The sequence below is a fragment of the Eschrichtius robustus genome, chromosome 1 (assembly GCF_028021215.1).
Source record: "Eschrichtius robustus isolate mEscRob2 chromosome 1, mEscRob2.pri, whole genome shotgun sequence".
In the NCBI taxonomy this organism is placed as follows: domain Eukaryota; kingdom Metazoa; phylum Chordata; class Mammalia; order Artiodactyla; family Eschrichtiidae; genus Eschrichtius; species Eschrichtius robustus.
In genome coordinates, this window is record NC_090824.1 from 175,602,180 (window position 1) to 175,616,959 (window position 14,780).

Below are 14,780 nucleotides of genomic sequence, written 5' to 3' on the forward strand. Positions count from 1 at the left end.
GGTTCCTCAAAAAATTAAACATAAGGTTACCATTTGATCCAGCCATTCTACTCCTGGGTAAATACCCAAAAAACCTGAAAGCAGGGAGTCAAACAGATATCTGTACACCCATGTTCATAGCAGCATTATTCTCAATAGCCAAAAAGAGAAACAGCCCACATGTTCATCAACAGATGAAAGAATAAACATAATGCGGTAGGTTTGTACAGTGGAGTATTATTCAGCCTTAAAAAGGAATGAAATTCTGACACGTGCAGCAACATGGGTGAATCTTTAAAAGAGTCTGCTAAATGAACCAAGCCAGATACAAGAGGACAAATACTGTATGATTCCACTTATGTGAGGCTCCTAGACTAGTCAAATTTATAGAAGCAGGAAGTAGAATGGTGGTTACCATTGAGGAGGGTGAGGGAGTGGGGGGAATGGGGTGTTATTAACTAGTAACTAGTTTAAGGGTAACTAGTAACTAGTCTAAGGGTACCGGGTTCAGTGGTGGAGGGAGGTGCCCGATATTGGGGTTCTGCATCCCGAGGGCCTCCTGTGTGTGAGAACCAGGGTGGGGAGGCAGACTGTCCTGGTGCTGGCCGCGTGCTGCACTGCTTGCTGCTGGGCGCTGGATCTGAGTCCGGGCTGCAGGCAGGACCAGAACGGGGTGAGGATGAGCAGGGCACACCGCGAGGAGGGAAGCAAGGTCGTGCGTGTGCGTGCACGTGCGGGCGCATGTCGCGTTGCTTCCAGGTATGTGCCCACGGCCGGCCTCTCCACCTGGTGCAGGTACACCTGGTGCAGGAGCGGAACCAGGTGCTGTCAGTGCCGGAAGGTTTGATTGTAACTCGTCTCTCTGCTGCAGAGAGCACCCTGGGGGCAAAGCGACCAGAATCTCAGTCGGACGGCACCTGTCCCCCTCCAGCCAGGGTCTCTGGGCGAGCCCCGCGGGGTCTTCCTCTGTACCTGCCCTGCCTGGTTCCGTGAGGTCAGTGTTGGGCTCTGGGCCTCTGGGGAGGAGAACTCAGCAGCAGAGTTGGCTCATTTGAATTTTTTAAAAAAATAAATTTATTTATTTTTATTTCTGGCTGTGTTGGGTCTTCGTTGCTGCGTGTGGGCTTTCTCTAGTTGTGGTGAGCGGGGGCTACTCTTCGTTGCAGTGCGCGGGCTTCTCATTGTGGTGGCTTCTTTTGCTGCGGAGCACGGGCTTTAGGTGCTCGGGTTTCAGTAGTTGTGGCATGTGGGCTCAGCAGTTGCGGCTCACGGGCTCTAGAGCGCAGGCTCAGTAGTTGTGGCACACGGGCTTAGTTGTCCCGAGGCATGTGGGATCTTCCCGGACCAGGGCTCGAACCCGTGTCCCCTGCATTGGCAGGCGGATTCTTAACCACTGTGCCAGCAGGGAAGCCCTGGCTCATTTGAATTTTTGGTAAATGAAGAAGTAGGAGACAGTCTGGCTGGTCACTGGGCAGGCTTTTCTTCCATCTCCTTATCATCTCAGGGCTGAGCCAGCCAGGGGATGATGGAGGGGAGGGCCTTTCTTGCTCGTTCATGGTGATGTTGTCTTCTCCTCCTAACTGAAAGGACTGTAGGGCGTGCCATGCTCTGAGGCTGGTCTAAGAAAGGAGATTGCTACCAGAAGTCTGTCTTGATTAAAAATCAATGGTAGAAAAAAAAAAATCAATGGTAGCGATGCCAGCCTGGGCACAGGATGGAGGATTTGCCGTTTCCCTTGCACTGTTCCCGTTTGTCCCCACGGGAGTGGAAAGAGGAGTTTGGAGAGTGTGGAGATGATGCCTTACTCAGGGAAAGCAGAGCCCAGCCAAACCTAAAGCCACAGTTTAGACATGGAAAGCTGCCTCTGAGGAGCTGGGAATGCTTCTCGGGACCAGAGAGGGCAGGGATGCAGGTGCCTGTGGAGCAGGATGGAGAGCCCAGCATGGGCATCTGGACTTTGGAGGGTTTGCGGGGAAGGAGCCGTCTTTGCTTATTCAATACCCGTTCTTATCTCAGAATCAGGGGGTCGAAAATGACCTTAAATGTTATCTCATTTGTTTTGCCCCCCCACTCCCCTCTTTTTCTTAATCACCATATGACCCTGTCAAATTGGCAGGAGATCGAGAGATTTGTCCCAAATCATTTCGCCTCAGATCCCAGAATTGGGATTGCTGATGCCAGTGAAAGCAAGAGCAGGTAGAGTTTGGTTTAGTGGTAAATATAAGGAGGGATTGAGGGGGTGGGAGGAGACTAGGGGAAGGTAGTCTTGTGCAAGCAGTATCATGATATGAAGGTTAATTGATAACATAAATTAACAATTAACATAATTGATGCCATAAAACGAATATATTCTTTCATTTTAAGGAGATAATAGCTCTGTGCAAAAATGATCTAATTTCTCTCTACCACTGCCCCAAAGAATTAGAAAACGTTATTTTTACAGACGGTGACTAAGTGGAGATGGATAAATATACCTGATGACTCTGTGAAATTGGGTGTCAAAGAGAAGAGTAAATTTTAGGTCCCCCTATTATCTCCTCTGAGTGCTGTCTCCCCAAACAGAACTGAATCGTGATCAAGAGTAATGAGAAAAAATTATGAGTGGAATTCCTATAAAGAAAGAGATTATCCAGATGGAGCTGAAAATCAGTAATACTTCACAGGGTGAAACACTGAGAACTGTTTTTTTATCATTTGGGTAATTGGATGATATACCCCAGGAAGAGTTTCTGAGAAATAAACTCACTTTTTCCTTCAAAATATTTGAATATCTACCTACTTTCAGGCACTGTGCTGAACACTTGATATATATAATCCCCACAAGAACCCTGTGCAATATTATTGCCTCTGTTCTGCAAATTAAGAAATGAGGCTAAACATAAACACTTGCCTGAGGTCAAAGAGCTAAAAGCAGAATACCATTTGGAAGTGTCTGTCTGGTTCTAAACCCTACACACCGAACCACTATTCAGGGTTGGCTTGCAGTGGCTTATATGTCTGCATGACAAGCACGCAGAGAATTCACTGCAGCCAAAGCACACTGATGGCACAGACACAAGGCAGATTTTTCAAACACATTTATTTGATGGCCTTCGATAGAAGATTTTGTGCACAGGCTATTCTTATTTATCCTGCCCTCTGAAAACTTCCTTAAAAAGCCCCGTAAAAAGGAGTGATGAGTCATCAGGGAAGTTGGATAAGAGGACATCATTTTAGTGGCAAAGACTAATGAAATCCCATCTCCATGGTCAATAGAAGTGAAACCCTGCTAGACTGTGACTTATTCTCTCAACTCAAATATATCCACTTTCACATCCTGTCTTCCCCAGATATAACCATGTAGAAGAAAGCCAGGCAGGCTTTCCTGCCAGCCCTTGGCCAGATTCTGAATTAGAAATCTGTTGTACTTGATAAGTTAGCACGTACTCTTGGACATTGTATTTTGGTGTTGAGCTTCAAATCAACCCTGAAGGTCCATGATATGTAGTTTTTTCAGTGTTGCAGAGGTGCAATTTTATTTTATTTTTTTAAAATTAAATTAAAAATTTTTTTTTAGAAACTGTTTCTTTTCCATCAACCTATTTCCATTTTAAGAGTTTGTGGCCTTTTGTAGATGTACCGTTCCATTTGGAAGTCAAGGTTGGTGCCACCTAAGTGGGTTCCTGCTGCAAGGAATTTGAGGACATTCTCTTCCTTCATTGGCAGGATATCAAGGGCTCTGGACATTTTGAAAGTTTCCCTTTAAGTTATGGTGGGAATCCAGAACAACACCGTACGGACCCTTGTCTGGGTAGCGTGGAAAGGAAAAGGAAAGTTAAATTTTTAAAACTGAAGTATAGTTGATTTATAATGTTGTGCTATTTTCTACTGTATAGCAAAGTGACTCAGTTATATACATATATACATTCACTTTTTAAATATTCTTTTCCATTATGGTTTATCCCAGGAGATTGGATAGAGTTCCCTGTGCTATACAGTAGGACCTTGTTGTTTATCCATTCTAAATGTATCAATAATAGTTTGCATCTGCTAATCACAAACTCCCAGTCCATCCCTCTCCCTCCCCCCCTCCCCCTTGGCAGCCACAAGTCTGTTCTCCATGTCTATGAGTCTGTTTGTCTTTCATAGATAGGTTCATTTGTGCCCTATTTTAGATTCCACATACAAGTGATATCATATGGTGTTTGTCTTTCTCTTTCTGACTTACTTCACTTAGTATGATAATCTCTAGTTGCATCCATGTTGCTGCAGAGGGCATTATTTCATCCTTTTTTATGGCTGAGTAGTATTCCACTGTGTATATGTACCACATCTTCTTTATCCATTCATCTGTCGATGGACATGTAGGTTGTTTCCATGTCTTGGCTGTTGTAAATTGTGCTGCTGTGAACGTAGGGGTGCATTTTATCTCTTTGAATTACAGTTTTGTCTGGGTATATGCCCAGGAGTGGGATTGCTGGATCATATGGTAGTTCTATTTTTAGTTTTCTGAGGAACGTCCATACTGTTTTTATAGTGGCTGCACAAATTTACATTCCTACCAACAGTGTAGGAGGGTTCTTTTTTCTCCACACCCTCTCCAGCATTTGTTATTTGTAGCCTTTTTAGTGATGGCCATTCTGACTGGTGTGAGGTGGTACAGAGGTGCAGTTTTACATGCTTTGTCACCCATGGGTGCTCTGTCCAGTGGCTATCTGGGGTTACATACATAGCTAGTGTGGGGGTGAGGGGCCCAGGAAACCCTGTCAGCTTTTCAGGTGATAAAATATTTCTTTTTTGTTGTTGTTGTTAGAAATATAGATAGCAATGTGGTATGAGAGAAAATATTAATGAAAGTTGAAAAGACAACTTGTAGGATGAAGGTATTTCTAGAACTGTGACTCAGTGGGCATTATTTTGGTTCAATAATTGGGAGCATCCTAAAGATCTGGAAATACATCTTTTACCAATGTACAAGGTCCATTGCACTCTGACGTGGCAACAAGATAATTCAGAATTGTTATAAAAATGGTGAAATGCTCTCTTAAAAATGACCTTTATATGCATGTCTAAATATTACCCCATACCTTATTACCGTGTTGTAACTTCCTATTTTGGTTCCTTGTGACAAGCCAACATATAAATACACTGTATCATGCACTTTTGCTGCTTCTGTTGGGGAAGAGTGTGTGTTTTATCTGAGAGCGATGACATGAATTGTGGTCAGATGCCACCCACAGAAACAGCGTTTCCTTCGCTATGTGCCCATCTGCCCTTTTAATGTCCATAGCAGAGCAAAGTTGTTCCCTTGTGCCTCTGGGCACATCTTCTATGGAGTCCCCAGTGGCCGAGGGCAGAGCTGCAAATCACACGGTCAGTGGGAAGGAGGCAGTTATCTGTGAAAGAGATTCAAATCAAGAGAAAAAACTGGGGGGATTGAACTGCACCTGAAAAATGGTGAGAGAGAACCAATCTGTGTTGAAATGATGTCTCCGTTTCCCGCAGTGCTGGCTCGTTCTGCTAAGACTTCTCGCCCATTGGTGCAGAAGCATTCCTTGAAACAGAGGCTTCTCTCAGGTGGAATGGCAAAAAAACCCCTCACACTTGGACTTGCCCAGGTGGCTGGAGCGAGACTGCACCTCTTAATGCCAACTCCCCACCGTGTGGAAAGGGGGCCCTTGGGTACCGTCTGCCACTGCTCGTTGTCACCAGCCATCCTCTGGCCTGGCCGAGGACCGCTAGCAGCTTTCAATTTGATGGCTTGGCATCCCTAATTAAGTAAGAAAAAAAAATGGAGGCAAGAATTATCGGGCCATCCTGGAGTCTTGGGCTGCCTTCTTTTCTCCTCCCTTCCCAAGGTCTGTGCTCTGTTTGAAATTAAACTTCTGTTTTCTTCCAAAATGAATGACGGAGAGAGAAAAAAGAAAAAGCCACCCAGGGTGGAAAAGTGGTAGCTTCTTACAGCTGACTTCCTGCCTTGGCCAAGAAGGCAGTTCCCGCAGCCTCAGCTCACCCCGGCCGGCCAAGCTCCCTGCAAATGAGAAGCTGTTCCACGTCTGCCCATCTGAGGCTCTCAAATAAAACAGAAAAAGAAAAGAAAAGAAAAAAAAAACCCCCACAGTTACCACCACCAACCCCCGCCCCCGGCCCCAAGATCAATTAATTCCAGGAGATTGCAGCCAAGCAGGGGTCCTGGTAGGGACACATCCTGTTTTGCCATTTAAGCTGTCAACCCCCATGCCAGGAACCTCCCTGATGAACCGAACTCAGTTGTGAAAGAAATTGGGGGTGACAAAGAATTCAAAACACTTGCGGGACAATTTTTCTAACCTTTGGTCACTTGGAATGCTATTTTCTTTAGGCTAATTTGCTTTGATGGGAAAACAGGAAAAGCAAACCTGAGTCTTAATGATGCCTGAAGAGCTATTTTAGGGCTAGACTAAATTGGTTTTTGATCTTGCAAGAACCATCTCGGCCTTTCCACGGCTGCAGTCTGGTGGGACGGCTGCCAGGTAGCAGGGTCCCTGTTACAAGAAGCGCCCCTGTCCTTCACTTCTATACCTGTAATACACTTGTCTGATCTGAAGAGTCACGAGCTAAGCAACATCTGATGGTGATATAGCCACCCAAGTCCGTGTTTTATTCCAGGGCCAGTACGAAATTTAAAATCCAGCCAGGAAGATTTAGTTTAGCTGTAGGCAAAGAGTGTATCGAGTAGATTGAATTTAATGGAGGTAGGGCCAGGAAATGAATTTATTTATCTTCACTCTCTGCTGTCAAAGGTGACATCTTAGACAGATTCCTTAATTCACCTCTTTCCTGTCACTTTCAGCCCTAAGAATAGTTTTCTTTTTAGATGATTAAGACTCACGTTCAGGGTTTCATAATCAATCTGGTCCTGTCTGACTAAGATGTCAGCTGCACATCAATCCCAAGCTCCTTCAGTAACTTTGCAGGGAGTCTACAGGTGAGGCTGTTAAGACAACTTATTGGGGGAAATGAAAGGAAGTATTAGCACATCTGCCCGTTCATCTTTCTCCTTCTTTTTTAATGTCTCTTTGGTTCACGTTCTTAAATATACCTACATTTTGGTTCAGGAGGGCAGTTTCGATTTGCACATAAATATAAATCTATTTGGGGGTGGGCTCCAAGTTTTGCACTTTATATTTAGGGGGGCAAAAAAATGTTTGGAGTACTGTGCAACAGAGGAGGGCTTGAAGGGGAGGGAGACTAAATTCCACAATAGCCAGGAGGCAGTGCGGTAAGTAATCCAGGAGGGAGACCATCAAGTAAGGCAGAGACCCTCATTGTAGGAGAGAAGGAGCCAGAATCCATAGAGCTGGTGATTGATGGGTATGGCATCCGGGAAATGGAGGTGCTGGGGACAGGGGTTTGGCTTGGATGGTGAGGGCCTGGTGTCGCTTTTGTGCCCAGTCTGTCCAAGTTCACATTTATCAAAATCTCAGTGCTCTGAGGTCCCATCTGACTGCTTGGCAGGATGTCCAGTCTTATCCCTCCTCAGCCACCCCGTCTTTTTTTTTTTTTAATTTCTTTTACTGAAGTATAGTTGTTTTACAATGTTGTGTTAATTTCTGCTGTACAGCAAAGTGATCCAGTTATACGTATATATACATTCTTTTTCATATTCTTTTCCATTATGGTTTATCACAGGATATTGAATATAGTTCCCTGTGCTATACAGTAGGACCTTGTTGTTTATCCATCCTGTATATAATAGTTTGCCTCTATTAATCCCAAACTCCTAATTTATTCCTCCCCAACCCCCTCTCCTCTTTGGTAAACTTAAGCTTGTTTTCTATGTCTGTGAGTCTAGTTCTGTTTTGTAAATAAGTTCATTTGTATCATTTTTTAGATTCCACATATAAGTGACATCATATGATATTTGTCTTCATCTTTCTGACTTCTCTTAGTATGATAACCTCTAGGTCCATCCATGTTGCTGCAAAGGGCATTATTTCATTCTTTTGTATGGCTGAGTAATGTTCCATTGTATATATGTACCACATCTTCTTTATCCATTCATCTGTCAATGGACATACAGGTTGTCTCCATGTCTTGACTGTTGTGAACAGCACTGCTGATAACATAGGTCGGTCACCCCATCTTGATTTGTCTTTCACATCAGAGTGGTTGCCGTCCTTCTGCTCTGCTATCCACGGCTTTTGTCCTTTTCCCGTGATGCCTTTCCTGCCCCCAGGCCGATGTCTGCGCTGTGTCCACCTGAAAAGCTCTGTACTTTCTAGTGCTTTTCTCCCTTCTACTCCAGCTTCTCCAGAGGGGCATCTCAGAGCCCCTGGGCTTTTACATCCCAGCCTCTTCTTTCCAGGACAGTGTCAAAATAAGATCAGACATAACTTCATGCTCCAGGAAGCTGTGTCCTTTCCTTCTTCGATACTGGCCTGCTCAGGCAGCCAGACGTCTTCAAAGATTTTTTTCTCACAGGCTCATGCAAATTAAGGGATGTGGCTGGTGGAGAGTCCTCATTATGGTTCAGTGTCCTCAAACATTTCATGAGAACTGGATGGTCCAGGCAGAACAGGCAGAGGACCACTTCATGAGGGTGTGGATGAAGTCCATATATTTATGGCAGTGTCTTGCTCTAACCTGACTCTCAATACTGATACCTACGTACTGATGAAGTAGTAGGTGTGGGGGAAAGAGGATGAGTTCATATCTGAACAAGCTGAATTTGAAAGGTGTCTAGTGGATGTAGAGATGGCAGTGTCCAGTCCCCTAAGTATATAGATCTGTAGTACAGGAGGAAAATCAGAACAGTAAGAGGAAAAACTTTCCCTCTGCTCTCTTAAGTTCAGTGTTCGGGGGGCATGCAAATTAAACTCAAACTGACAAGTTAGCAAAAGAAAAAACAGACTTTCATCACATATGTACACATGGGAGTTTACAAAGAAATGTGACTCAAAGGGCACTTGGGATATGGAGCTTATATACCATCTGGGCAGGGGAGAGAAGGTCACTTATGGGAAAAATTTAAATATTTAAATATAAAACAGTTATCTTTCTTCTTAAAAAGATAAATGGTCCCATAAGAGAGTGGATGGGAGATGTGATAATTTTGTGACAGTCTCTTTGAGGTGTAGTGCTGACTTGGGATTTATGACAATTGAATTCTTTGGGGAGGCTCAGCTTTTAGGCAGATAAGGGATTTCAGGAGCAGCTCAAAATAATTTTTATGCCACAGTGGCTTATTCTGGACCCCTCTACAAGAGTGTTGCATTGGGAGTGATCTGATCATCAAAGGGGGAAATTGAAACGATAGGTGAGTAAGAATGTACAAGTGACCAGGCATCCGTGGAGAGATAGCTGATCCAGGTTTGGGTCAGGAACTGTGCAAGAGGAGCCGAGAACATCTTGTCAGATCAGCAAGAAAGCCATTAAAGGTTACTGGGGTCATATCAAAAGGGCACGGACGCTCCCACTGGCCAAATATGGGACAGTTTGAACATTGCAAAGCATAATCACTTCAATGGATTGAAACACATACACATAAATATTTATGCACATACATGTGTTTAAATCCATGAATTCATAATGATATTCAAAACAACAAAACTAAGCTCATTTGTTTTCTCTGGAGGAGTTTGTCACCTTTGATTATTCTGCAAACTAGTAAAATAGAGGGAGAAAAATCAAGCATTTATTCTGTCTTTCTTGTACGAACTATACTCATTTACCAAAGGGTGGACCAGGGAAATGTCTTCTTTATGGAAAAATCCAGCTACTAAATTTAGAAGGAAAGATGGAATTAGAATATCACTATTTTGAAACCCTTAATGAAACCATAGAGCTGTGTAATTGTCATCAGTAGGGGAATGCTAAAACCAATGCGTGAAAAAGCTGATGGGGGACGTTTTAATCTATGGATCAAGCTGGCACCACCTGAACCCACTGATTAATATTTAACATCAAAAAAGGGAGAGCCAGATACCATGAACTTCCTGAGGTGATATAATAGGAAGTACACAGAACCACCATGAAATATACTTGCCCCAAAGTGAAATTTGTATCCAATCAAGCCTCTAGATCTAACTGCCAGTTTATAGTCAGGAACTACAGGGGGCAGGGGACCATGTTAAGCCCCACCTTGGCAGATGCAATTAACAAAAATCTATGGTGTGGGAAATTCAGTAGGACAAACGACCCTGTTCCTTCAATCAATGAAATTCAAGGAGAATAGGGAGAGTGAACCTATAGGTTAAAGACTTAAAAGACACAACAATCAAACTGACATGTAGTCCTTATTTGGGTCCTAATTTGAACAAGCCAGTTGTTTTAACAAATTTACAGGACATATAGGGAAATCTTTATCTTTTTTTTTTTTTTTTGCAATACACACTAAAATATTTATGGATGAAATAATATGATATCTGGAATTTGCTTCAAAATAATCCAGTGATATTGGGAAGGAGAGTGGGTGAGGTGTAAGATGAAAGAAAACTGACCATGAGTTGATATTTGTTGAAGCCGGATGATGGGTGTTGGTCTTTTTACTTTTGCATGTGTCCGAACATTTCTGTAGTCATTTAGATTGAGGGGCAAAGAGGTCTAGGCCTGATAAAGGAAGAGGATGCAGTGCAGGGGTTACGCCAGGAGGAAACTGGCATAAAATGCTGCCACTGAGAAGTGAAGATCCCCCGGACCTGTAAGTTTGGAAATTTTCAGCTGGAAGAAAGGTTAGCTTGAGAGAACAGTGATCTTAATTTTTACTCTGTTTGCCTACATGTGATTTGTGTTTGGAGAGATCGTGCTCTGGCTCTTTGATTGTCATGACTGGGGATTCTCTTTCCTATTGCTTTACTCATTTGTCTTGAGTCATGAAGAAGATCAAGGGCTCAAAAGATAGTGGCTGTTTACAGCACTCACTGTTGCCAAAGGCCAGTGGGTTCAGACTCTTTAAGAGGATTGAGGCTTTTCTCAGGGACCGGTGAGACATTCTAGGTAGGCTGTTTTGTGAAGGTACATCAAAAATTATGTTTGTCAGATTTAGGAAATCTAAATATGGTCTAGTCAAGTTAAATTTGAATTGCAGGTAAAAAAATAATTTCAGATAATTGTCTGATAAGAAATGAATACATTTTAAATATAATATGGAACAAAGAGTCATTTCAGATAAACTGGTGTCCTGTATATTATACAGCAAGTTTAATCAGAATAAATATTAGTGCTCAGATTAAAAAAAGTTTCAGGAAGTTAACAGAGATGCAGACAAATATCCTCCATATTAACCCATCCATCCATGTCCATCCATCCATATTCATCCATCCATCCATCCATCCATGTCCATCCATCCATCCATCCATCCATATCCATTCATCCATGTCCATACATCCATCCATCCATATCCATTCATCCATGTCTGTCCATCCATCCATCCATCCATCCATCCATCCATCCATCCATCCATCTATCCATATCTATTCATTCATCCATAGTCATCCATCCATCCATCCATATCCACCCATCCATCCATGTCCATCTGTCATCCATTCTTATAGAGTTTCTACTATGTACTGGATACTCTTGGGGGGCCGAGGGTCCTATGATCAGTAAGACAGACAAAACCCCTACCTTCATAGGGTTACATTCTAGGGGCAAAATGTCAGTTTAGAGTGATTATAACAAACTCCTTGAGATAAGCTTTATGTCCAAAAATAGAGGAATGAATAAATAAATGATAATATGGTGACTGTCATGCAACCATCAGAGAAATCATGTTTTTGAAGGCTGTTACATATCATGGGGGATTGTTTCCTATATAAAACCAAATTAAATAAAGGCAGTCCAGAAAACTACATGTGAGGTATCATGTAATTTTGTAAATTAAAATGACAAGGGGTGGATATATGGTGTGTTAACGTCTAGAAGGAGATGCACCAGTGGGGGCTCTATCTGAGTGCGGGAATTGTGGATAACCTTTATTACACCTTCGTATTTTTATTTTCTCATATATATTTTCTGCAAAAAGTTCTGGATCATTTTTATATTTGAAAAGTTTTTTTCCCCCCAGAAGCTCCATAGCAACCATGGGAAGACTAAAGATTAGTGCCAGTTTTGGCTTTGCCATTAATTCTCAGCACAACCTTGGGCAAGTCTTGTCACTTACCTCGAGCTCTGTTTGGATTTAAAATGAAGAGACTGAGCTGTGATTTTTTTGTGTAATTAAGAACCAAACTAAGGTTAAAAAATGTGCTTGTTTTTATGGGAGGAGCCCTCATTGTCCTTTTGTATGTCTTCATAAAATCCATCTGTCACTGTTGTATTCTTTTGTTTTATCTAGCTGTTATATGTACATAAAATTTACTTTTAAATATTTTACTTTTAAAATTTACTTTATTTCAGTATAGACAATGGCATGTGTATGTGTGTGTGTGTGTGTGTGTGTGTGTTCATTCCTAATCCTCTGTGGGGTTGTTAGTTAACATTTGAAATATTCTAACTGGACATACCCTTCGGGAGTGGTTGTTAATATGTTAGTACTGTAAGGGTTTTATGCTATTAATCTCTGGTCAGCCCTAGAGGGCTCCCTAATGAGCCTAATAAATTTATGAAGCTATTTTTCATTGGAGAATTAAGTGGTGTTCAGGATGTGTGAGTTGGCCAGAACTATTTAAAGACACCCTTGCCTTTGCTTGAACAGGGTGTAGAAATCCGGTAATGCTAGCGAATTGTAAACTTTGGAGTGTTGTCTAAGCCAGATACACCAATTTGTCTTGTGTCCAGATATTAACAGATGGTTCAAGCAAACTGATCGCACTAGTGTGGTAGCTGAACACCACTGCTAGAATGTTCTTATGTCTGTCTTGAGTTAACACTTCATGGAAAGGTCTGAGCCCTGGTCCTTCGTAGAGCTTACATGAATGGCTGTTTTTGCTCCTACTCGCTAATAAATATTTTTATATGTGGAAGAATTTGTTCCGGGCTTTGCTGTCTGGATTACACAACTCCTCGGAGCACGGTAATGGATGATGAGGCCTGTAGTTCTTATTCACCTTTAGTTATGGGATGTGCAAACGGTCTGATACTTTTTTTTTAAATAGATCTTTATTGGAGTATAATTGCTTCAAATTTCACCAAGGAAGACATACAGATGGCCAAGAGGCACATGAAAAGATGCTCAACATCACTAATTATTAGAGAAATGCAAATCAAAACTACAGTGAGGTATCACCCCAAGCCGGTCAGAATGGCCATTATCAAAAAATCTAGAAACAATAAATGCTGGAAAGGGTGTAGTGAAAAGGGAACCCTCCCGCACTGTTGGTGGGAATGTAAATTGATACAGCCACTATGGAGAACAGTATGGAGGTTCCTTAAAAAACTAAAAATAGAACTACCATATGACCCAGCAATCCCACTACTAAGCACAGACCCTGAGAAAACCATAATTCAAAAAGAGACATGTACCACAATGTTCATTGCAGCACTATTTACAATAGCCAGGACATGGAACCAACCTAAATGTGCATTGACAGATGAATGGATAAAGAAGATGTGGCACATATATACAATGGAATATTACTCAGCCATAAAAAGAAACGAAATTGAGTTATTCATAGTGAGGTGGATGGACCTAGAGTCTGATAATTTTGAATGACTGAGTTGATTCAGGTCACCTGGCATGTCAACAGTAAACTTTATTTTTAGAACTCTTTTACTGAGTTTTTTAAAAAAATTATAAAACTAATACATGTTTTAGGAAAAAAATAAACATTAAGGAAGACTATAAAGTATCTCACCAGCCCAACTCCTATTTCTACTAATTAAATGTATTATGTGTCTTTTATCTTTTGGACAGACCTGTGTCCCCAACTTCTCTTTTTTGGCTTTTATGTGCAATAATTATTAAAAATGGATGCCAGGTTTGTAAAGTGTCACCTGAATGTCAGCAGGCAGCTGGTTCTGCCTCTCTGGAGAGAGTCAAGGGAGGCTTTGGCAAAAAGTCTCGGAAATAACTGGCTTCTCTTACTGCTTTCATTTTGATGAGTTAATTTGTGTTTATTCACATATTGGATTTCACTTAGACACATGGAAAATTTTAAATGCCAAAGAAGGGAAAAATATTACATAGTACCCATTTTCAAATGCTAAACTCAAACCACTTGAAAGCTAGAAAGAGTCGCTTTTGGAAAATCCTATTCTGAAGTTGACAGTTAACCCTGGGTCATTATCCTGGGGGTTAAGCCCTATAATTGCACCCAGGACTGGACCTTGTGCAGAAACTGGTCCCCAGTAAGGGTGGAGATGTGAAATCAATGCTGGTGACACACGGGAACTTGGACTGGGATTCAGTTGGCTACCCGCCGTTGGCTAGCTCTGGGAGCTCAGGTAAATCATGACACTTCCATGTGTGACTAAGTCATCACCTACGGAGCAGGGCATGTCACACTCCTTCATTTGAGGGGCAAATTCATCAAAACCTCTTGGGCGAGCTAGTAAAGATGCAGGGAGTTGGGAGGGTGGTAATGTGGCAGAGTGCTCCCACTGTGTCAGAATTTTGGCAACAACCAGTGTGACCTTGGGCAGGTCACTTATTTTCTCAGCCTTGGTTTCCTCATCAGCAAAATGGAGGTCAGAAAAAGTGACCTACTTGACAGGGTGGTTAGACATTATAAATGTAAAATCAATTCACTCATTCATTCTGGATGGTGTTCTGAACAGCACAAACCGTAGGTGTGTGAGACACAGTTTCTATCTTCGAGCAGTTTATAGTGGGAAATATGCAAAACAAATATGCAAATATGCAGATAAGCAAAACATCGAGGTGTGAGAAGTGCTCTCCTCAT